The following is a 22,787-nucleotide window of genomic DNA, read 5'->3' on the forward strand; positions in this document are numbered from 1 at the left end:
CCCATAATGCTTCTAGTCACAAACTTCACGCTATTTTGACATGCTGCAATTTGAAATGAGGTCAAGAGAGTTGGCATCTATCATTTCCTCGATTTATCATTAAATCTGTGACAGGCAAAAAAGTGGTCGGAGTAACATGTCAAAACTGCTCCACCAGAATCTGGAGACCAGGCGTACATGTCCTGGTAATGAAACTTGTTGGTTAAATATCGCCCAGTGTTCTCCCTGGGGATCCTTGCACAACAAGAAAGCCCCAGTTTCTGTGAAGAAATTAGAAGTAGCGATAGAGGCATCTTTCAGCCAAAGCATTTGAGAAAGTCATTTCTGGAATTCTGGCTTATCTCTTGGAAGAGGATTTGAAAGACAGTGTTTCATGAATAACTTTGTAAAGTCTGCCCTCTGCTGTTCTTCATAGTCCATGTAGCCAATATCCACAGATTCATTTTATGTTTTAGAGGACATCCCGAATATATTGTCTGCCATTGACAAACAGCTTCAACTATGCCAGGCAATGAGTAAACTCTTTACGTGCTTGACCCATTCAATACTTCCTATAGCCTCATGAGATTAGTAAAGTGTTGTCATTTCTACTTCACATTTGAGGAAACATGCTCAGAGAGGTTAAGTAAACTTGCCAAGGACACACAGCCGACCAGTTAAAGTTCCTAGATTGTAACCCTGGTTGTCTAATGCGAAAACTAACAGTTTTTCCTCTATGTCACAGTGCCTCCAACTTGCTTATAACCTGACAATTTATTAAGCAGATATATCCAGATATTCATTGATACCCATTATCATTTCAGAGAGCCATTTCAGACACACACTCAAGTACAAAATTGATCACAACATAAACTAAAGACAAAACGGTCATTCAAATGCTGACTCAAAGTGGCTTTGGGACTTTGCAAACGTGCCTTCAAGTCCTGTATACCCCTCCCTGGTCAGCTGGGTGGGCAGGCCACAGCATCAAAGCGCTGCCAGTGAATTGCATCACAGGGCTGGGGCCGCTTCCAAGGCACGTCTGACTTCACAGGGCGTGAGTGTTTAAATACCGGGGACTGGTGTTGCTGGAGGAATTCAGCAGAACCACAGAAGACAGAACAAGCAATGTGCTTCCAGCCGCTGCCAGAGGAGAACCAGTGAGGCCACCAGTGCGCAGGTAATCACCTGCCCGAAGGAAACCAGTGGGGGCCCGAAATGGCTTTCAAAGAGCAGCTGGGAGGTCTCCCTGGAAGGGAGAGAGGTAGAGAGAGAAGGGTAGACCCAGTTTTTATGTGATCTAGGAACCTCAAGGATCCTGCTTTGTGTCCGTGTGAATTACAGGGGTGTCAGTTCCGTGTGTTCCACCTTCACCTGGTAAATGAGGACATTTTATTGTCTTTGGTGCTTGGTTGGCATGTATTCGAAACACGTCACCCTAGAAACAATGTTAGGTCCCAGCCACCCAAAAATTCATTTAACTATTGAATGTTATTCTTGACTGAATGTGTCTAAATATCACACTGTTGTGGCCAAAGTATATGCAAAAAGTTTCTGGAAAAAAACCCGAGGTTCCAACCCCAGACCTTGGGTCCTCCTGTGTCATCTGTTCCCTTCACACATCTGCTGGGCAGGAACAGCAGGGACCCCCCAGCTCTAGGCCAGTGCTAGCAGGGGGCGGGCAGGGGCTGCAGCCGTGTGAGGGCAGGAGGGTGCCCAGCGAGGACCAGGTGGGTGGGGCTGGAGCCCCACCGAGTTGCTGCTGGTCAGGCTTTTTGACAGCGTTGTCCCAGCAGAGCAAAATCTATGCCCTGGTTGGAAATTTGGTCCCTCCCTTTCTTTTCTTCCTCTGGTTTTCAATCTGGCCCAATCCCAGGGCTCGGCCAAGTTGAGTGAGCATGGAGGCTGTGGGTTGGATTGTTCAGGTCCCAGGAAAGAGCTGATGTTACCCTCCACCTAGAGTTTAAATAAAGAGAGTTTAGGGAAGGGATTATTTAGGAGGGTTAAAGGAAACCACAAATGTGGTGAAGCACCCTGGAGTAAGAGGGGAAGGGACCACTGCCACCGTAGGCTGAAGGGACAAGGGAAGGGAGAAGTTTGCAGACCCAGAAAGAATACTGTAGGAAAGGGACATTGGAGCCGAGCTGTAGCTGTCGGCCTAGGCATACAGCCAATCCATGCCTGGCAGAAGGAGACTCAGGGGAATGAGTAAACCAGCCTCACTCCCCTCCTGCCCTTTGGCTTCTGGCATTGGCCAAACCCAGCTAGAAGCCAGAAAGCAAAGCAGCCCTTTGATGCAATCCACAAAGGTCAGCCTCAAAGAACACACAGCGGTGTGGAGATGAGATTAAAGTAGTACTGCACATAGCACTAACTCGTCAAGTGGTGTGGTGGATGGCCTAAAGACAAAGGGTTGGTACTCAGAGCAACCGATCCAAATGCTAGCTCCATCACTTTCTAGCCTTGTGATTTTGATCTAATCCCTTAACCACGCTAAACGTCAGTTTTCTCACCTATATAATGGGAATGTGGTCCCCTGCCATCCCATCTCCCCCAAGTATGTGTGCTGGGTTTGGGGGTTTTTCTTCAAGCTACACCCACCCTTCAGCCTGTTAAGAAAACCATCTTTTATTTTAAAGGGCCTACAGGTATCACGGGGCGGGGGTGTCCGCATGGGGCCATTAGGATGAAAGTCAGCAAGGGTTTGTGTCAGAGGCAGACATCCTTCTCTTGGATGCCATTCAAGAAGATCCTTGCTTGCCTGCATGGACAGCCTGTGCCGCCACTTCATAGCATGGTTGATGGAACAAGCTTATGTCAATAGCAAGGGATAAGGGGAATACACCGGCTGCACTTCTACCCAACTGCCTGATGCTGGACGCAGACCCAGGTTTGGCCATTTTTCACTGAAGAAGCCACAGCTCCCTACATGGCTCCAAATCTAGTCTTCAAAGTGCCCCAAACCTACTTCTTCCAAGGCTGCCCCCTCTCTCTGCAGATCCCTGGGGACAGGTATGAATGGGGTGGGGGGAGGCGTTATTTTTTTTAAATCTATATTGTTATAGAACAAACTGATTTTCAAGATCTTATCATTGACCTCTGTAAAATGTCTGCCAATTGATGAATGAATACAGTGTTTATATCCTTACCATGGAATATGATTCAGCGATAAAAAGGAAGTACGGATGCACACCACAGCGTGGATGAGCCTAAGAATGTTCCGCCAAGTGAAAGAAGCCAGTCACAAAGGACCTAATAATATATAATTCTATTTATACGAAATGTCCAGAATAGGAACATTTATATATCTATAGAGAAGGAAAGTAGGTTAGTGGTTGCCTAGGGCAGATATATGGGTGGGGGGAGGGGCTGATGGGCAGAAATGGAGAGTGTCTGCACTGGGGAGTGATAAAAATGTTCTAAAATTGATTGTGGGGGTAAATCACAACTGTGAATATACAAAAAACCACTGCAGTTTACACTTTAAATAGGTTAATTGTATGGTATGTGAATTAATCTCAATAAAGTTGTTGTAAAGAAAGAATGTTCTGGAAGTAGATAGTAGACAGTGAATGTAATTAATGCCACTGAATTATATGCTTAAAATGGTTACACTGGCAATTTTTATGGTATATATATTTTTCCACAATTTAAGCATTTTTTAAAAGTGTTCAAACAGCAATATGAAAAATAACCAACATTGGAAACAACACAGATGTGGACGAAAATATTGAGGAATATCCATACTATACATTCTTGCTATATTCATGCTGTACATGAATAAAAATGCTACCTGTATCAACGTGGCTGAATCTCACAAAAATAATGTTGAAAAAGAGAGGTCCAACAAGAAAGTGTACATACTTTGCTATTCCGTTTTATGAAATTCAAAAGCAGGCAAAACTAAACGATGGTGTTAAGAGATTGGGATAGTATCTATCTTGGAGGAGTAGGGTTGTGCCAGGAGGGCACAGGAAGGTGACTTCCGGATACTGGTAATATTTACGTTCTTTGTCTGAGGGATGATTACACACGTATGCTCACTTTGTGAAAATCCATCAGGCTGTACATAAATATGATTTGTATAATTTTCTGTAAGTATGCTAGATTTCAAGTTTTTTATTTTTTAAAGCCTTAAAAGTCACGGTCCCCCAGGTAATATTTAAAGCACAGCCAGGACGGAAACATGTATCTCCAGTAACTTCTTGGGGACCCACCAGAAGACAGCTCCAAATTCTCCTTAAACTCTTTTCTTTTCACAGAACAATTCTTTCTCTCTCTCCCAACCCCACCCAGTTTTCGTTTGTTGCTAAAGCTCTTCCTGTTTGATTCTGCTATGTGAAGCTTCTGCATTTATAGCCAAGCAAATCCATTAAGTTGTGTCTCTAACCAAAAGATTGTTTACCCCTTAATGGGTTTCTGCCATCTTTCTAGGTTGACAAGCTCAAACTACAGCAATATATTTTTCTTCCCATTACATTTCTTAAGTTCTTAACACAATGACCAGCACATAATAAACATCCAATAAATAAGGAAAGAAGGTCTGAGATGAGGACAATGGAAACATGGGACCAAAGACCTGGAGTCAGGATGAGCTGATGAAGTTTAAGGGCGGAAGGCACCAGGCTGTAGAGACGGAAGGAAAAAGAGTGGGAGGTTAGCGGTAATATTACCAGTGTCTGCTTCCCCTGAAATCCAGGAAAGAGTAAAAGGTGGCTCCTTTGTTCCTCTTCCTGTGTTGACTATGGGGGCAATAAAATCGCAGGAACTGTGTGACCCTGTAGCCATGCTTAAAACTGCCAGCATCTGTGAACACAGAGGCAAGAATATGCAATGGGGAAAAGTCTGTTCAACAAATGGTGCTGGGAAACTGGACAGCCACATGCAGAAGAATGAAACTCGACCACTTTCTTACACCATACGCACACATAAACTCAAAATGGATTAAAGACCTAAAGGTGAGACCTGAAACCATAAAAACCCTGGAAGAGAACATAGGCAGTAATTTTTCTGACATGGGCTGTAGCAACATTTTCCTAGATATGTCTCCTGAGGCAAGGAAAACAGAAGCAAAAATAAACTATTGGGACTTCATCAAAATAAAAGTCTTCTGCACAGTGAAGGAAACAACAAACAAAACTAAAAGACAACCTACTGAATGGGAGAGGATATTTGCAAATGACATATCTGATAAATGGTTAGTATCCAAATTTATATAAAAAAAAAAACTTCTACAACTCAACAGCCAAAAAACAAATAATCCAATTTAAAAATGGGCAGAAGACATGAACAGACATTTCTCCAAAGACACATGAGAAGATGCTCAAAAAAAAAAAAAAGATGCTTAGCATCACTCAGCATCAGGGAAATGCAAATCCAAACTACAGTGAGAGATCACCTCACACCTGTCAGAATGGCTAAAATCAAAATCATAAGAAACAACAAGTGTCGGGGAGGATGTGGAGAAAGGGGAACACTCTTACACCGTTGGTGGGAATGCAAACTGGTGCAGCCACTCTGGAAACAGTATGTATGGATTTCCCTTTAAAAGTTAAAAATAGGGGCGCCTGGGTGGCTCAGTCATTAAGCATCTGCCTTCGGCTCAGGTCGTGATCCCAGGGTCCTGGGATCGAGCCCCGCATCGGGCTCCCTGCTCCACGGGAAGCCTGCTTCTCCCTCTCCCACTCCCCCTGCTTGTGTTCCCTCTCTCGCTGTGTCTCTCTCTGTCAAATAAATAAACAAAATACTTTTTGAAAAAAGTTAAAAATAGAACGACCCTACAATCAAGTAATCACACTATTGGGTATTTACCCCCAAAACACAAAAACACTAATTCGAAAGGATTATATGCACCCTTATGTTTATCGCAGCATTATTTACAATAGCCAAAATATGGAAGCAACCTGAATGTCCATCGATAGATGAGTGGATAAAGGGGATATGGTATATATATACACACACACACATATATGGAATATTACTCCCTTATTCCATATATATATGGAATATATATATAAAATGGAATATTACTCAGCCATAAAAAAGAATGAAATCTTGCCATTTGCAACAACATGGATGGAGCTAGAGAGTATAATGCTAAGTGAAATAAGTCAGAGAGAGACAAATACCATATTTCACTCATATGTGGAAACTAAGAAACAAAACAAACGAGCATAGGAAAAGAAAGAGAGAAAGGAAAAAACCCAAGAAATAAACTCTTAACTGTAGAGAACAAACTGACGGTCACCAGAGGGGAGGGGGGGCATGGGTGAAACAGGTGATGGGGATTAAAGAGCACACTTATCTTGATGAGCACAGGGTAATGTATAGAACTGTTGAATCATTGTATTGTACCTGAAACTAATATAACAGGGTATGTTAACTACTCTGGAATTAAAAGACTTAATGAAATAAAATTTTTTAAAAATGAAGATAAAATTAATTTATTCATTAAAGAAAACCCCACCCTGCCAGCCTCTAGGCAGGCACATTCTATTTGCATTACTCTACACGCACATTGTGTGCAAGCAGCAGAGCTCCGCTGCCCTGCCCTTCCTGTTCTCAGGCTTGTTTGGCTAAATTTAAAAAAGGCTCTGGCAGACACTGCTTGCGCACACCGGTATCCACACTCCCCTCTTCCTCCTGGGCGTACACCAAAACTACACTTCCCAGCCTGCCTTGCAGTTAAGTGGGGACTTGTGACTTACACAATGGAATGTGAGCAGAAGGGAGACCACTCACAGGTCCGACCCCTGAACCCTCCCCTACGTGATACTCACTCTCTTGCTCCATCTGCTGGCTGCACGGAGAGGGTGCCAACAGCCCTGGCAGGTGCAGCCTTAGGATGAATATAGCCTGAATCACTCCAGAGGTCCCTTGCCCTGCCTATCGCTAGGTGAGAAATAAACATGTTCATTATGTAAAATGTTTGGGGCTGTTTGTCGCTGCGTCTGTGTCTTTCCAGATCCTGGAGTCTCTTCCCAGTCTCCGCCTGGCTTTAGAACTCCAGGCTCTCCGACGCCTCCCATTTTCCTTCTGGCCCACTCAGGTAACTAATGGAGCATAAAATCTAGGGCGATGAGGTGAGATGAGAGTGGAAATCCGTTCCAGACATGTAAATGAGGCTTCCTGGCCTAGAAATTCTACTCATGGGAATTTTTCCTGAGAAGATTAATCAGCAGAAGCAAAAAGATGTTCATTGAAGCAGTAAGCATACTAACAAAATAATTAGAACCTGCCTAAATATTCAGCCATGGAGGAAAAGGTTAGTAAATTATGATCAATTCACTCAACTAAAGGTAATGAAGTAATTCAACGTGACGATTAGGAAGTCTGTATAACAAGATGGAAATTTTATTAACGCACTGTTAGGCCCAAAATGCAGATCATAAATTGTGTTTTCACAATAGTTAGAGCAAGAGTTAGTAATACATAAAATTACACATGCCTGTGGATAAGACAAGCAGGAACAAGAAAATCAAAACAACTTGATTTGTCAGGATGCTTCAAATACGGGTGTGCTTTTTCTTTAATTTCTGTAACTGGTAATGCATTTTTAATGGTCCTTATGCATAAAATTAAATTAAGCTTTTTCCCAAAAGGATATTAGTAATGGGTTGGATGAGATGGTTATCAAATCATAGTAATTCATGGAGCATTATTTTCCTAGTAGGTATTTACAGAAAGCCTGAGGATCTATCTTCAGATGGAGAGACCTGTTGGTTTCTGTTTTTACTTCCTGGAAATGAAGCACCATTTTAGGTCATTGGGGCAGAAATAAGGCTCAAGGATCATTCAGTTGCCTGAACTACTCAATAACACAGGAAAAAAAACCCCAAAAAACTAAGTCCTAAGTTCTCAGTCCAGCCAATAAGACTTCTCAAGCTAGCCACTTCCTACTGGTCAGGGAACCAGAAACACCTTTCTGGATATTTTAAGCGGAAGGGATTCAGTCCAGAGAAGTTAGTGCTTGCGGAACAGTCGAAAGGGGCTGAAGGGGCAGAAGTCAGGGGAAGCCATGGCCGGCTCGGAGACTTCCTTCTGGGTCTCAGAAGCAGGAAATCACTGCAGACAAAGGAAACCAGCAATGATCCAGCTGGCTGCAGCCCCAGGGCCAGGGATCCCCAGAGGCAAACCCGGACCTCTGAAATGCCTCACATCTGCTCAAGCCACACACCTGCTCGTTACTGCCAGAGGAACAACACGATGGCCTCCACCTACTGTCCACATTCCAAATCTTGCACAAGTACCTCTGATGAGTGGAATCTGACACAGAACCCTGGCGAGAGATTCTGGAATATTCTAGTACCTAGGCTTCCAGCCCTCACACTACAGGGTAGAGTGGCTGAAATGGGGAACGGTGGTCGGCTGCCAATAGACAATCGAGCACAACTGTCCTGGCAGTAAGGAGAACTCAACCTCCAACCCCTCCGACCCAAGAATGGTGCAAAGAAAGCTTTCTTGACCTTCAGGACCTTAAAATAAAAGCCCTTTGCTTAGATCTCAGACAGAAAATAGGGTGTACCCTCCCGTTTCCCTTCCCTCCTATTAGTGCAGGGCTAACCTTATGGTCAGAATTTCCACAGCTCTTGGGTCTTCCCATGAAGAAAAGAGTGGATGCAAAGACCGATGTTGTTCTGTGGACCCACCCTGGCTGGCCGGTCACCATGGGGTCACTGACCTCAGCTCAGGACTTGAATGAAAAAGCAAGGTTTGGTCTGACCCGTTCTCTCTGAGATGATTGAGAAATGTCGACCACAATAACTCCACTCCTGGCTTTATTTGAACAAGTGGTTATTCATGGGAATCTGCACTTTTTTTAAATCGGAGATGGGGATAGAGGTGTATCTGCTTAGTCAGCACATAGCCCAGATCGTGCTCAGTGATGATGGCCACTGCCCCAGATTGTGCTTATGTTTGATTCCTTCTTAGAAATGCTCAGACAGGGCCGCCTGGGTGGCTCAGTCATTAAGCATCTGCTCAGGTCACGATCCCAGGGTCCCGGGATTTAGTCCCGCATCGGGCTCCCTGCTCCATGGGAAGCCTGCTTCTCCCTCTCCCACTCCCCCTGCATGTGTTCCCTCTCTCGCTGTCTCTCTCTCTGTCAAATAAATAAATAAAATCTTTAAAAAAAAAAAAAGAAAAGAAATGCTCAGACACTTTGTCCAGAAAAGTAAAGCAATACCATCATAGCTAATATCCCTGAGAGCTGACTTATGCAAGGTAAAGTGCTGAGTATTCTACGTGTGTTTTATCTCATTAATTTTGGAAACAACCTTAAGATAGGCACTATTGTCAGATCCGTTTGAGAATATGGACGCTTTCACCATTTGCCCACGATCCTACAGCAGGTGGAGTTTCACCGATCTCCTTTGAGTTTGTGCAACAGGATTTGGGGGCTTCTTTTCACTTCCCCCCATATATTTGCCTGACAGGGCGCTTTCCAAAGCCAATGGGAACTTAAGGTTCACTAACACTATCCACTGATACATTCGGGAAAACAGTAATAGGTTACTAGCAGTAAGACGCATTTCTGTGCACAGTGAGGGAGGGGTAGGGTAGATCCTCAGTTCATCTCATCTTATTCTAGACTAGGAGCTCCAGGAGGGAGACAAGAGCTGAGCCTCCATCCAGCTGAGGTTAAATACAAGAAGAAGATTGTGATAAACTTCATGCCGTCCAGACTCAACAGAATTCGAAAGTAATTCCTAGTGGGCTGGAAATGCAGGTGTTAGAACATGAAGTCTGCTCAACACAGTCCTTGATGTCCTGAAGCCCTCCACTGACCACGCAGGCACCATCAGGGGTGGGGTGGGGGGTGCGTATGTGGTGCCGCTGTATTCCTTTGCTCCTCTCCCCACATGCACATGCATATGTACTACCGCAGCCCTGATGGGGCCGGGCCCCAGCCCTTGGGGTGGAGAGGCTGCATTGCACCCTAGTCCATGGGCATGGTGTTCCCGTGAGTTGTGTAGTCCACGGCCTGGGGCTGCCAGGGTGGCTTCATTCAGGGAGGCGTCCAGATTGGCTAACCAGACCGGCAGCCACACACTGGCATCTGTCCTTCTCATCTGTCTAGGATAGTTCATCGTGGATGTGTCCAGAATCCTTCCTGGAGCTACACCCACAGAGAAGAAAAGCTCATTCCCAGGGAGAGCCCCACGCCAGCTGAAGAGTAGCTGGCTGATCTGATGTCCCAGGAGAAATGATGAAAGGCAACTTGGGAGTCTCCCCCTAACCAGGGGTGGAAGAACCAAAAATGGCATCCTCGCCCTCAGGTACAGCCGGAACCCCGTGGAAGCCACATGTGCGGATGGCCGATGTCTTTTCCTCCCAGGTCGGCGACCTGATGTGCTATTCATCATGGAGACAACTCCTCCTGGCTGCCCCACGGTGGCATTCATACTCGGACCTGGAATTGGGTTCTGTGCTTATAGAGGGGTGGGGTGCACCAGCAGTTAGAACCGGGGCGGGGGGGGGTACTCAGGCCTAGAGCCATGACACTACAAGAAAGGGCGCGAGTTCCATGGTGCAGGGCCAAGCCTGGCCACGGCAGAGACACAGGGTGCAGACACTTGTCTCTTGCACCTCTGTCCCCATAGCACGCTGCATGCAGCCCGAGCCCCGGTCTGAACACGCCATGCTCCCTCCTGCTTCCTCTTCGTGTTCTCCCGCCGAGTGCCTTTGCCTCCTGTCTGCCTGCTCAGCTGCTTCCAGCTCTGTGAAGGCTTTCCTGAATCTTCCCCGCCCCACCCCAGCCCGGTAAGGGCTCTCCGCTCTGGGTCCCCACAGCACCAGCCACAGACCCCCTCACCAGCAGCTATCACATTGCTGTAATTATTTTAAATGCCTGTCTCCCCTGCTAATCTGCGAGCTCCCTGGGGCAAGGGCCGTGTTCTATTCATCTTTCCACCCTTTGCATGGAGCCTGACATAATAGGCGTTCAAAAAGTCAAGTGAATGAATTCAAGAAAAAATTTCCTTGGATTCAGCTGAAAAGGCAATTGCAATAATTTGAATTGTGCAATTTCCATTGTGTCGTCTTTGAAAAACAGTTTCACTTTTCCTCCTACTACAGATGACTCATTCCTGGGGCAGATAACGCGTTTCTGAGGCACAGAACTTCACTACATCAAATCTTTTGAAAACCTGTTTATGAGTGTTCCTAAAGACAAGAACATGACGAGCTTTTGTACTCCTTCACCTTGGTGTTGAGTGATGGAATACTAGAGATGTTTTGGAACCCCTTTGACTCCTGCAAAACATCCAAAGAGGACTGGGTGGGTGGGTAATAAAAATAACAAACTCACATTAGTTACATATACTGAGTGCTGAGTTAATAAACGGTGGTGAACGTTGGACACTTGGCGAAGTGATTGGTGTCCCTGAGCTCATTCAGTCCACACATAGAACCTGATGAGGTGGGCACGACGGGTCTCCCTCCAGATGAGGAAACTGAGAATCAGGAAATGTAGGTCACTCACAGGAAAGTGGCAGAGGCAGGATTTGAGCTCAGGTCTGACTCCAGCATGGCGCTATTTACCAAGGACACCCCTTTTCCTTCTAGACTGAGTAGAGAAGGCACACACTGGACTTGGGCCACATAGCACTTCTGCCCAGGCATTCCTGGTAGACAGAGGTGAAGACAAACATCTGCCCCACATGAAACTCATGTGATAACCAGCCAGCTCCATCCAACCGCCCCTCTCTGGCCACACATAGGGGCATAAAGACCCTTTTCCGCTAGGAGCTAAGATTCTAGCTCGCTGCTTAATGACAACGTACTGCTCCTTGTCCCAGCAGCACCATGGCAACAAGTAACATTGGCTCAAGAATCGAATGGGAGAAGTGTTGCCTAGCAACAGAGTAGTAGAGAGAGCTTTAGGATGCTGGAGGCCTGAGTTCTAGTTCTGGTCCTCACTACCTGGGGCACTGTGGGCAAGACCCCAACTCCTCTGAGCTTTGGTTCATCATCATCTATAAAACGGGGACAATACCAGCAGTGTTAGAGGGTGGTGGCTATGGCCACGTAAAAAACAGATCACTCTATGCCTGTACGATCGTCAGGATCGTTCTTTTAGGGAACAAAACATGCACATGGATTAAACCAGACAGGGAAAGATTTGAGGGACTCACTAGCTTACATGACTTACGTAAGCTACTCTAAAAGGAGTATACATTGGTAGAAACATTTTAAAAAGTCATTAAGTAATGTCAGATAAAAGTTTAGGTGTAGTTACCCTTTGACTCAGCAACTTCCCTCCTAGGAAATCCCTGCACATGTCTATAAAGATAGACATACAAGGTGAAAAACTGCAAACCACCTCAAACGTCCACTAAAGAGGGATAGGATGGATCAACACAAACGAACACTGTGCAGAAGATAAAAGGTAGGTCTTGATTCACCAACATGGAGAGATGTCTAAAATACAATGTTTAGAGAAATGAAAGTAAGTCATAGACACACACGAATATCCATCCACAAATATACACAGAAAAAGGCATTTCAAAAATCCTGAAAGGGGACGCCTGGGTGGCTCAGTTGGTGAAGCGTCTGCCTTCTGCTCAGGTCATGATCCCGGGGTCCTGAGATGGAGCCCGGCATCGGGCTCCCTGCTCAGCGGGGAGCTTCTCCCACGGCCTGCCGCTCCCCCTGCTTGCACGGTCCCTCTCTCTCTGACAAATAAATAAAATCTTAAAAAAAAAAAAAACTAAAAGGATCTATAACAAACTGTTAATACTAGTTATCGACTTCTTGCTGTTCCCAGAACAGGCTGTAGATATTTGGCCTCCCCAGTTTTGCAACTTGCCAGGTTTTGTTTTTTCTGTTTTGTTTTGTTTAAGATTTATTTATTTTAGAAAGAGAGCGAGAGAGCAGGAGCAAGAGGGGCAGAGGAAGAGAGAGAGAATCGCGAGCAGACTCCATGCTGAGCGCAGTGCCCGACATGGACCTCGGTCTCCAGACCCAAGCGGAAGCCAAGAGTCAGGGGCTCCACCGGCTGCGCCACCCAGGTGCCCCTGCCGGTTTGGTCTGCCCCAATTAGTAATCTTTCGCACCTGCGAGCCTCCGCCCCTCGCTCAGAGCTCAGGTCCATCTCATCTCCTCTCTGAAAGCCCTCCGCATTCCATGGATTCCGTGGGGGCGCTTTACCTTTCCCTGCGGTTCGTATTGTCTCTACCGTGACATTGGCATTTTAATTATTCGTTTGCCTGCCTGACACTCCCACTAGACTATGACATCCTTCGGGAGGAAAATCGCATCACATTCATCTTTGTAACCGCAGGGCCTGCTCAGAGCCTAACAGGGGGCTGAATTGAAACAATTACCTAAAATATTGTCAGAAATAAGAACAAGGGGTGGAAGCTCTGAGCCCGTTTTCCCAAAGGCAACGGGAAAGCTATGCCTTTGTTCCATCCGTATCTCAGAAGGTGTGCTGTTGGAGGAAAGGAGAAAGTCACGCACAGGGAGGAAACTGGGTAGAAATTGCTTGAAACAAAACTCCTCCGGAGGCATGGACGTCGGCAAGCCATTCCCCAACTTGGACAGCAGGTGGCGCAAGTGACCAAGATTTCTTCGACCACCTCCAAAGGAGGACGCAAGGTAAGGTTTTGGAGAATCTGGGAAGGTGGGAGTATTGACTTGAGCCTCTCTTTTCCCTGCTCTACTGTAGCACAAGACATAAAGGCAGGTATCAGTGGCCTCCTCTAGGATCTCAGCTCCTAGATATCTGGCTTTGCCGCCTCTGTGTTCCACCTTCCTCAAACTACCCCTCATTATGGCCACTTCTGTGCTTTGAAAACCCAGTCTTTGTTGGGGGGAAATGAACATTTCCATTTCCACCAGTGGCCGCGAATATTAGTAAAACCCTTTGGAAGGGCAATTTGGCAGTGCCTATGAAAAGGAGAACACAGCCTGGAGGAGACAAGCAATAACTCAAGAGTTACTTAAAATATTACTCTGCAATTATGGATGGGATGTTTATCATTATCTGAAGTTCCTTTTCTGGAGGAAATTATTTTAATGGTAGATAAGCAAATAAACAAGTTACTGCTGAATAAAGTAAATTTTCAATTAATATCTTAATTAGGATAAGGTAGCTATTTTGGTAAATTTGGTGGTTATCACTATAATTTTATGTAGTGGATTTATTTATGGCAAATATAGGCATGCAAGTACATAATAGCTAGATGAGCTAATTGAATACCATACTGTTTCTGAGGAGGGTGGTTATTTTGTTATTGTGCAGAATACATTTATTCCTTCAACAAACATTTATTAAGCACTTAGTGTTTATGCAAAATACTGGTGGAGTGACCACCACATGCTAGGCACTGTATCAGGTGCTAGTAATAAAATATGTAACAAATTCTCTGCCCTTGTGGAACTTTCAATCTAGTAAATGAGAAACAAACAAATACATGTGTGGCAAATGGTTATAACAGCTCTGTAAAAGAATCAGGCTATAAAAAATAGTGATTAAAGCTGTTATTTTAAATTGGGTGCTCCTGTTCTACATTATGTGCTAGAGATTTAATGTTGATCAAAATCAGACATGATTCCTTCCCCCGATGAAACTTTAATGAGAGTGGGAGAGAGCCACTACTCAAATCATGACACATATAACTGTCTATTGCTCTCGGTGCTATGAAGAAATACATGCATGATGTTATGAACCTTAAAAGGGAAATTTGCCCTTGTTGGGAGGTCAGGGGAGATTTCCCCCCGGAAGTGATGCCTGCACTAATGTGTGAAGTAGAAGTGAACTAAGCCAAGGGTATGGAGAATGTTCCAGACAAAGGGAACTGCTGTGCAAAGGCCCTGGGGCAAAGGAGAACAAGGGAGAATGGTGAAGGGAAAGAAGGCTAGAAGGAGAGAATGCATGAGATGAGGGGAAAGATGAAAGGGAACCTGTAGGCCACATTAATGATTTTGTCATTGTCCTAAAAAGATGGAAAGTCGTTGTGGATTTTAAGCAGAGGATGATGTAGATGACTATTTCACAAAGATGCATATAGGTGCTCTGTGAAGATGATTGGAGAGACTCGGATTAAATTTAGGAGAGCCCAAGCTGTAGCAATGGGCCTTGCAAATGGTACTGATGACTTGAACTAGGGCATTGAGTTGGAGATCAAGAGCAGTAGATGGATTTGAGAAACTTTGACAAGGGAAAAGAAATACTCCTTGGTGATGAATTGCAGGTAGGGTGTGCAAGATAAGGAGATACCAAGAATGACTCTTAGGTTTCTGGCTTGTACACCTAGGTGGACAGTGGTGCTGCCCTCTAAGACAGAGAACACCAAAAGGACCAGGCATTTTGGGGAGACAGGATTTGGCTTGGGGCCTGTTTAGGTTGCCCTGGAGACGTCCACGTAGAAATATCAGGTCAAGAGTTGGTTCTATGGGCCAGAGAAGAGGCTGGGGGTGGAGATAGAAATGTCCATGTTCTTCTCAGAGGGCTGAAGCTGTGGGCAAGGATGTGATCACCTAGGAAGAGATTGTAGATAGAGAAGGGGACAGGGACATCAGCACCTGATGGTGAGCATGAGAAGGGTAGACCTGCAGAGGATACAGGGAAACCAGGGGAGAAACCAGGAGAATAGTCTTGTCTTTAAAGCCAAGGGAAGGGTGTTTCCAGAAGGAGTGAACGGTCACCGGTGTCCGTTGCTGCTGAGAGGGCAAATAAGATGACGCTGGGCAGATGTCCCTTGGATTTGATGACACAGGGCTCACCAGTGACCGAAACTGGAGCTGCTTGGGTGGCAGGCAGGGCCAGCGTCCTGCATGGAATGGCTGAGGGGAGAGAGAGGAATAAGGATAATGGAGACGGTAAGGAGAGACAGCGCTTTGGAGGAGCTTAACTGGAAAGGACAAGAAACCCACGGATGGGGCCTCAGTGTTGGGTAAGCCATCCACAGATACTGAAGTCAACCAGCTCGAACGCAGAGATGGCAGAGTAGAGGCAGGCAAAAAGGCAGGTGCCCACGTCTTCAGTGGATGAAAGGGATGATGGAAGCTGGAAGATGGCGGCAACATGGCGGGGAATCCCCGGATCAGTGATGCTCAACGGCACCGCCCTCAAAGGGCAGAGAAACAGTATTGTGAGAACAGCGTTTGGGAACCAGGACAGCGACAACAGCTTCCAGCCCTAGGACTGGGTGTGGAGGATGAACAACCGTGACTGGAGACAGGGGCAAGGTATGTGGTGTCCTCAGGGCAATCAGCCTGCGTTAGGAGGGACTGGGGAGGAGCGCTGGGGGGAAAGTGGGAGCCCTCCTGTGGTTTGGTGGTTGTGACACAAGCGATTGCAGAGGGCTCAGGTGTAAGAGTTTGGGAGGTCAGGGGCTGAGTCAAAGGCAAGGAGTCTCAGGACACGGTAGAAAGAAGGGAGCACTAGCAAAACGATGGCTGGATTACTGATACTTGGGCTACGGACGGAGTGAGAGAGCGATGACTAACATGGAGGATTTTGTATCAATGACCTTTTTGAGGAGAGTGGGCCCAAGGTCTACTGAGTGCAGGTGGGCTGGTCCCTTACCCCCTGAAACTCTAGGAACATCAGGCCAGGTGGGCTACCAACAGCCACAGCATTGCTGACCACACACTGTGGTCAGGAGATGGATCTACAAGATCAAGAGCCTGCTCACACTGTTGTGAGAAAAAACTTCACCTCAAGCCTTTTCGTCTCACAAATCACAGCTCATTTGTTTCTTAGCTTGCCTTCCTGCCAGATTTGCACTGACTTTTTGTGTACCTGTAACGTACATATAGTTTGAGATTTTCGTGGTTTTTTTTTTTTCCTTTTTACATTACATCAGGTATTTTCTGCGTTGTTCCATCTTGATCACAGTTAACCTTCAACCTGGTGGAAATAATTGTTGCTCTCACCTGGGGGTATTTTTTAGCATGACTATATAAAGCACCCTGCCCCCAACACACGCATGTGCCCACACACATACACATCCTTAAATAATAAATTCCATGTGCAGACACACACCCCTCCCCATGCACCATGGACTGGCCACAGCCCACTAATGTACCTTGAGATCGGTTGACCCTTTCTCAATTTTTTTTTTCTTTAACACTTGGAACAATTATCAGCAAAGCTACGTGCAACCCCACCCCTTTCTCATCTACTCTGGAAAACATGCAAGTGAATGAAAATGACATTGTTATAAGAATAACCTAAATCCGTTCCACTTTATAACAAAAGCAGCTCATTCGAAAACTTTGGTGCTTTTACTATTAATAGTGCAAATGACTTGCTACCCAGTTCAGGCCCCAGTGCAACACACCAGCGAGTCCTGTCCTGTGGTTGAGGGCTGCAGGCCTACTGGGGAAGACAGGCGCTAATTCAGGGTGATGGGGGCATGGTCGGCACCCCACAGAGAGCAGGGGTAGGGAAGTGGGCACTGAGAGGTTCTGGAAGACATTATGGGTCGTGGGTTGGGTCCAAGCGGTCAGCAGACAGCACCAGGCTGGAATCTGGATTTTCCATCTCCCACTGCTTCCGGCCCACTCGGCCCTCAGGAGTCTCTGGGCACGTGAGAAAAATCTCACCATAAAAGCTTCACTTTTCCGAATCCTTACTGCGGGCTGTATGCAATGTGCTTTAATCCCCATGACAGCCCTGAGAGGCAGAGTGCACGTCTCCTCTTAGGAAGTCGTGTTTGAACCAGCTCTTGAAGGAGGTTGCCATTCAGAGCAGGAGGGAAGGCCTTTCTCGGTAGAAGGAGTAACACCAACAAAGGCTTAGAGGCCTGAGTACTTCCTGCCTCGTTAGGGACATTCTGCAGTGGCTTTAATCTGGTGCCTGGAGGGAAACGCCATAGAAGGTTTATTGAGATATAACTGACAAAAATTGGATCTATTTAAGCTGTGCAATGCGATGTTTTGATACACATTATGAAATGATCACCACAATCAAGCTAGTTAACATACCCATCTCCTCACTTAGTTACCTTTCTCTTTCCCTGCGGTGAGAACACTCGAGATCTACCCTCTGAAGAAATTTCAAGTGTACAACATAGAATCGTTAACCGTGGTCACCACAGTGTACATTAGATCTCCAGGACTTATTCTTCTTGTAACTGAAGGTTCGTCTTCTTTGACCCACATGGCCCCACACTGCCCCCACCTTCCTCCTTCCCCCGCTCCCAAACCCCTGGCCACCACCACTCTACTCAGTGAGTCCCACTACTTCAGATTCCGCATCCAAGTGAGATCACACAGTATTTGTCTTTGTCTGCGTTAGTTGACTTAGCATAATGCCCTCCAGGTTCACCCATGGGGTCACAAATACCAGAATTCCCTTCTTTCTTCAGGCCGAATAGTAGTCCGTTGTATGTACATACCGCGTTTCCTTTATCCATTCACCCATTGATGGATATTTGGATTGTTTCCATGTCTCGGCTGTTGTGAATAATAGACACGGGAGTGCAGATATCTCTTCAAGATTCTGATTGCATTTCCTTTGGATGTCTACCCCCTGAAATTGCTGGATTATATGGCAGTCTTTAAGCAGAAGATGATGCTATATGAGTCCACGTTGGTTTAGAAAGCTCCAGTAGAAAGATTGTGGGGGAGCGAGCACATAGTGGAGAAGCTGAGGGCCAGGGTAGGAGAGCTAGGTGGGGAGGGTGGGGCAGCTGGGGGTGAAGGAGCAGGTAGCCAGACAAACCTGGTAAGTGACTATTCTCTGCACTCAGAGCATTGAAAGGCAGGCAAGCGCCTGATCTCCAGCTTTCTGTAGGATCTCTGTATCATCCAGGCTGGTCAAGCGGGTGACCGCACCCTGTCTGCAATTTGCAACACTGTGTCTGTCATCATATTACCAAAAATCACCCCATGACTGGGAACAGGGTCATGCAGTCCATGAGGTTTCCTAAAGTGAGGGGCTTGGGGAGGCCTTTTTTTTTTTTTTTTTGGAAATAATAAACAAAAACAATATGAGGAATAGAGATTCCTCCAAACAAGCCTCCTGCTTGGCTGGTTAATAGAATCACACAGACTCCAGTTTGAATTTGTGCTCTACCCCTCACCAGCTTTGTAACCTTGAGCAAATTACAAAACTTGCTTGACCCTCAGTTTCTTCTAGAAAGTGGATAATAGGGGCACCTGGGTGGCTCAGTTGGTTAAGCGACTGCCTTCGGCTCAGGTCATGATCCTGGAGTCCCGGGATCGAGTCCCACATCGGGCTCCCTGCTCAGCGGGGGGTCTGCTTCTCCCTCTGACCCTCTTCCCTCTCGTGCTCTCTCTCTATCTCTCTCATTCTCTCTCTCTCAAATAAATAAATAAAATCTTAAGAAAAAAGTGGATAATAATTCCTACCTTGGAGTACCATGGGGCAGATTCTGTAGGATAGAACATGAGGAGGCTTCTGCCACTGTGCCTTAGTAAGCCTCCATCATATCCCTCCCTGCCCCCACCTCCTCACCCAGTGTGGCCCTGCACGGGTTAAGTGCACAGCCCAATAGCCACCAACCAGGAGCGGAAAAACAAGAGGCTTGGAGGAAGAAGCCAGTGGGTGTACTTCTAGGCAGAAAGGGAAGTAGGATGAGATGCTACCCATTAAAGCTGACTAATTCCACTGGAATTATGTGGCGGACAAAGGAGATTGATTCAGTAAAATCTCTGGAGTGCTTCAGAGACGCCCTGTGTGTGCAGCGAGGCCCCTTTCAGGGCAGGGGTGGGATGGCTGTGGGTGTGACAAGGGGTTTCTCAACAATGCTCTGAATTCCAGTCAGCGGGAGCTGCTTCCCCAGGCACCGAGGGAAGGGCGGCCTGGACTGAGCAGGCTTCCTGCCGCGCTCCAGCTGCAGGCGGCAGCCCTGGGTCTGGGGAGGCTCCCCTTGTCCATGGCCCCTCCGGATCGAGTGACAGCCCAGAGCTGACTCACGGCCCCCACCGATAGGCTGGCAGCTAGCGAGGAGCAGACCGGCCGGCGGCCCCAGGCTGAGCTCCCTGCCACAGGAATCGTGAGCCATGCCGTGTCACCGAGGCCCACCGTGTCTGTGGGGCAGGAGAGGCCCCATCCCTGCGGCTGCACCTTGCTCTCCTTAAAGACCACTGGCTCTGGGGGAAGGGGGCAAGGACCACTTGTTCCTGTATCCCTGGGTGGTCCTGACATCCTGCCATTTTACCTTCCATAAAGACAATTCATAAAATGGCTAATGACAGATGATGTCATTTTTGTGCCATGGTGAGAAGTTCACATGACTATGTTCATAAAGCAAAACTCAGTGCTCTGTCCAACGCTGTGACCCTGTGTAGGGTTTGGAAAATATGGTTCCTATCAATATGCTAAACTGAGGAAGCTAGTCTGTGGTAGAAAAATCCACCAGGCATGGCCTGATTAACCTAAGAACAGTACCTCCAGCCAGCCTGCCTACCCTGCAGAAATTCTGTCCCTTCCTTTTTTTTTTTTCCTTAAGAAAGGCAGACTGCCACACGCAGTGTCTCATTTGGATGTGTCTGCAGTCTTGGAAGCTTGACTATCCTACATTCTCCTACAAATGAACCTTGAGAGCTTGTTTGGAGGTTCTAGCTGGGGAGCGCAGCTACTCATCTACCCTTGACCGAAGAACAGTCCTCTATCGGGGAAGGCCGTCCTCTTCGACCAAGTGTCCAGCTTCTGGAGGGACTCACATGGAGCAGTGAGAGGCGAAGGGGGCACCCACCTGGCCAGCCAGATCGGCCGAATCAACCGTGGCGATCGATGGGGTGACAGATGTTGCAGCCAGTTCTCCCACACATCCCCTTCCTGAGGCACACAGCAATAGAGAAACCCAGAACACACATGCACACGCACACACACACACACACACACACACACGTGCGTGCAATGTCTATACAACCAAATACCATCCTTCTGCAAAAAAGAAATCTATTTGAGTTCTCATTCATCTTGTTGGTCAATTTGGGTCATGGAGATTTTTGGTGTCCCTTACAAACAACCAAACACCAGGAAATATTTCAAAAGAAGGTACCTCTTGGGTGTGGGTGGTTTTGAGGAACCCATACTCATCACAGTTTGCTATTCCAAGGAAGAACGTCAGGACTTCGGGGAGTAAAGCCATCACTGGCTTACATACCTGGGCTCCAGGAAGCCCTTTCTACTCTCAAGGATTTCCTCATCAGTTTGTGCTGTTTTGGAGTTTCACATTCGTGAAGCTTCCTTTGATTTAGAGGTTTTACTCTCAGAGTCCTCCTTCAAAATATTTACATAATGTATTCTTTGCATTACCAGCACCAGCCAAGCTCACAAGATCGCCGATTGCTACATCTTGTTGGATTTATTTTCCTCTATTTCCCTCATGCCTTTCTTTCCTTTTTCCTCCCTTCATTTCTTTTCTTTTCTTTTCCTTCATTTCTTCTTCCATTCCTCCCTCCCTTCTTCCCTCCTTCTTCTACTTCAGCCATTTATTTATTCCATAAATATCTGATGAGCACACACCATGCGCTGGAAGGGAGTATGGAACCGTATCTGAGAGTCTGGGGACATGGGTCCAGGTCCTTTGCTTGCTTCCTCCATGACTTAGACATTGCTTAAAACCCAGTTCCCCGGAACACCCGGCTGGTTCAGTGAGAAGAGCATGTGACTCTTGATCTCGGGGTTGTGAGTTCAAGCTTCACATTGGATGCAGAGATCACTTAAAAATAAAAATAAAAATAATCTTAAAAAAACAAAAGCAATGGGTGGGGGGGTGGGGTAACTAGTTCGTGGGCATTATGGAGGGCACTTGTAATGAGCACTGGGTGTTATATACAACTGATGAATCACTAAACTCTACCTCTGAAACTAACAATACACTATATGTTAATTAAATTGAATTTAAGTACAAAATTTAAAAAGATAAAAATAAACAAAAACCCAGTTTTGTCATCCGCCAAAAGGGAACAGTAGTGAGACCTACCTCAATGTTGAGGGATTATATGACTTATTACATGTAAAATACGTTGCTCCACGTCTGGTTCTTCGCAAATGTCTTCTATATGTTATCATTGTTATGAAAATAATACAGAGTGTAGGCTGTGTGGCTCAACAACTCAGACTCGAATCTTGGCCCCTAGCTACCAGCAACATGATCCTGGGCAAGTAATGGCCCTGTGCTTTAGTCTCCTCATCTCTAAAACGGGGCTACTAGTAGATACCTACTTCATAGGGCTTTGAAAAGACTTCTTGAGATAACATTTGTAAGATACAAAAGAGAGTGTACTCGATAATATAATGATATATTAATTAATATTATTATTGCTGTTATTGGAGATTCCAGAAATATGAAAATGAGAAATAAGAAAGATACTCTAGCAGGAAAGCCAGGCATACAAATGAATGACAACATGGTGGGATTGGTAAAAAAGCAGAAGTTCATACACGGCACAGGACTAAGGTATAACTTTTAGAGAGAAGGATGAAAAAACTTCACCAAGAGGTGCCCAAACAAGAAGTGAATAGGACACGTGTAAAACCTCTTTAGAAGCCCCTTCCTTTACTTGCCTCATCTTCTCAAATTTATTCAGCAGTCCCATCTCAAGTCCGAGTACCTTGGGACCGTTTTCCAGGTTGTCTGTAATCGGGTCCAACTCTATTATTTTTGCATACTCTGATATGGCAGCCCACCCCACAGTTGAACGTCCCCCTTATTGTCCTTCAATCAGACCTTCTGACCTTTGACCCTGCAGTTCCCATTTCTAGAATGCCCTCCCTCTCCTGTCCACCCATGGATAAACCCTACTTGACCTTCAAAACCCAGCAAAACTCCACATTGGTGTGCTCTTCCCTTGCCTCCTCTGCACTTTCCAGAACCCCA

At 46.1% G+C, this 22,787-nt stretch overlaps 1 long non-coding RNA gene across 1 annotated transcript in view; it reads left to right on the top strand.

The window, feature by feature from the left end:
- Positions 1–11,930: 11,930 nt before the first annotated feature.
- LOC113915140 overlaps positions 11,931–22,787 on the top strand; it is a 37,869-nt gene continuing 27,012 nt past the window's right edge. The window contains exons 1-2 of the long non-coding RNA XR_003517594.1: positions 11,931–12,367; positions 13,404–13,578. This is a non-coding gene — a long non-coding RNA (uncharacterized LOC113915140). The remainder of the gene's footprint in view (positions 12,368–13,403; positions 13,579–22,787) is intronic.

The sequence above is a fragment of the Zalophus californianus genome, chromosome 11 (assembly GCF_009762305.2).
Source record: "Zalophus californianus isolate mZalCal1 chromosome 11, mZalCal1.pri.v2, whole genome shotgun sequence".
NCBI lineage: Eukaryota > Metazoa > Chordata > Mammalia > Carnivora > Otariidae > Zalophus > Zalophus californianus.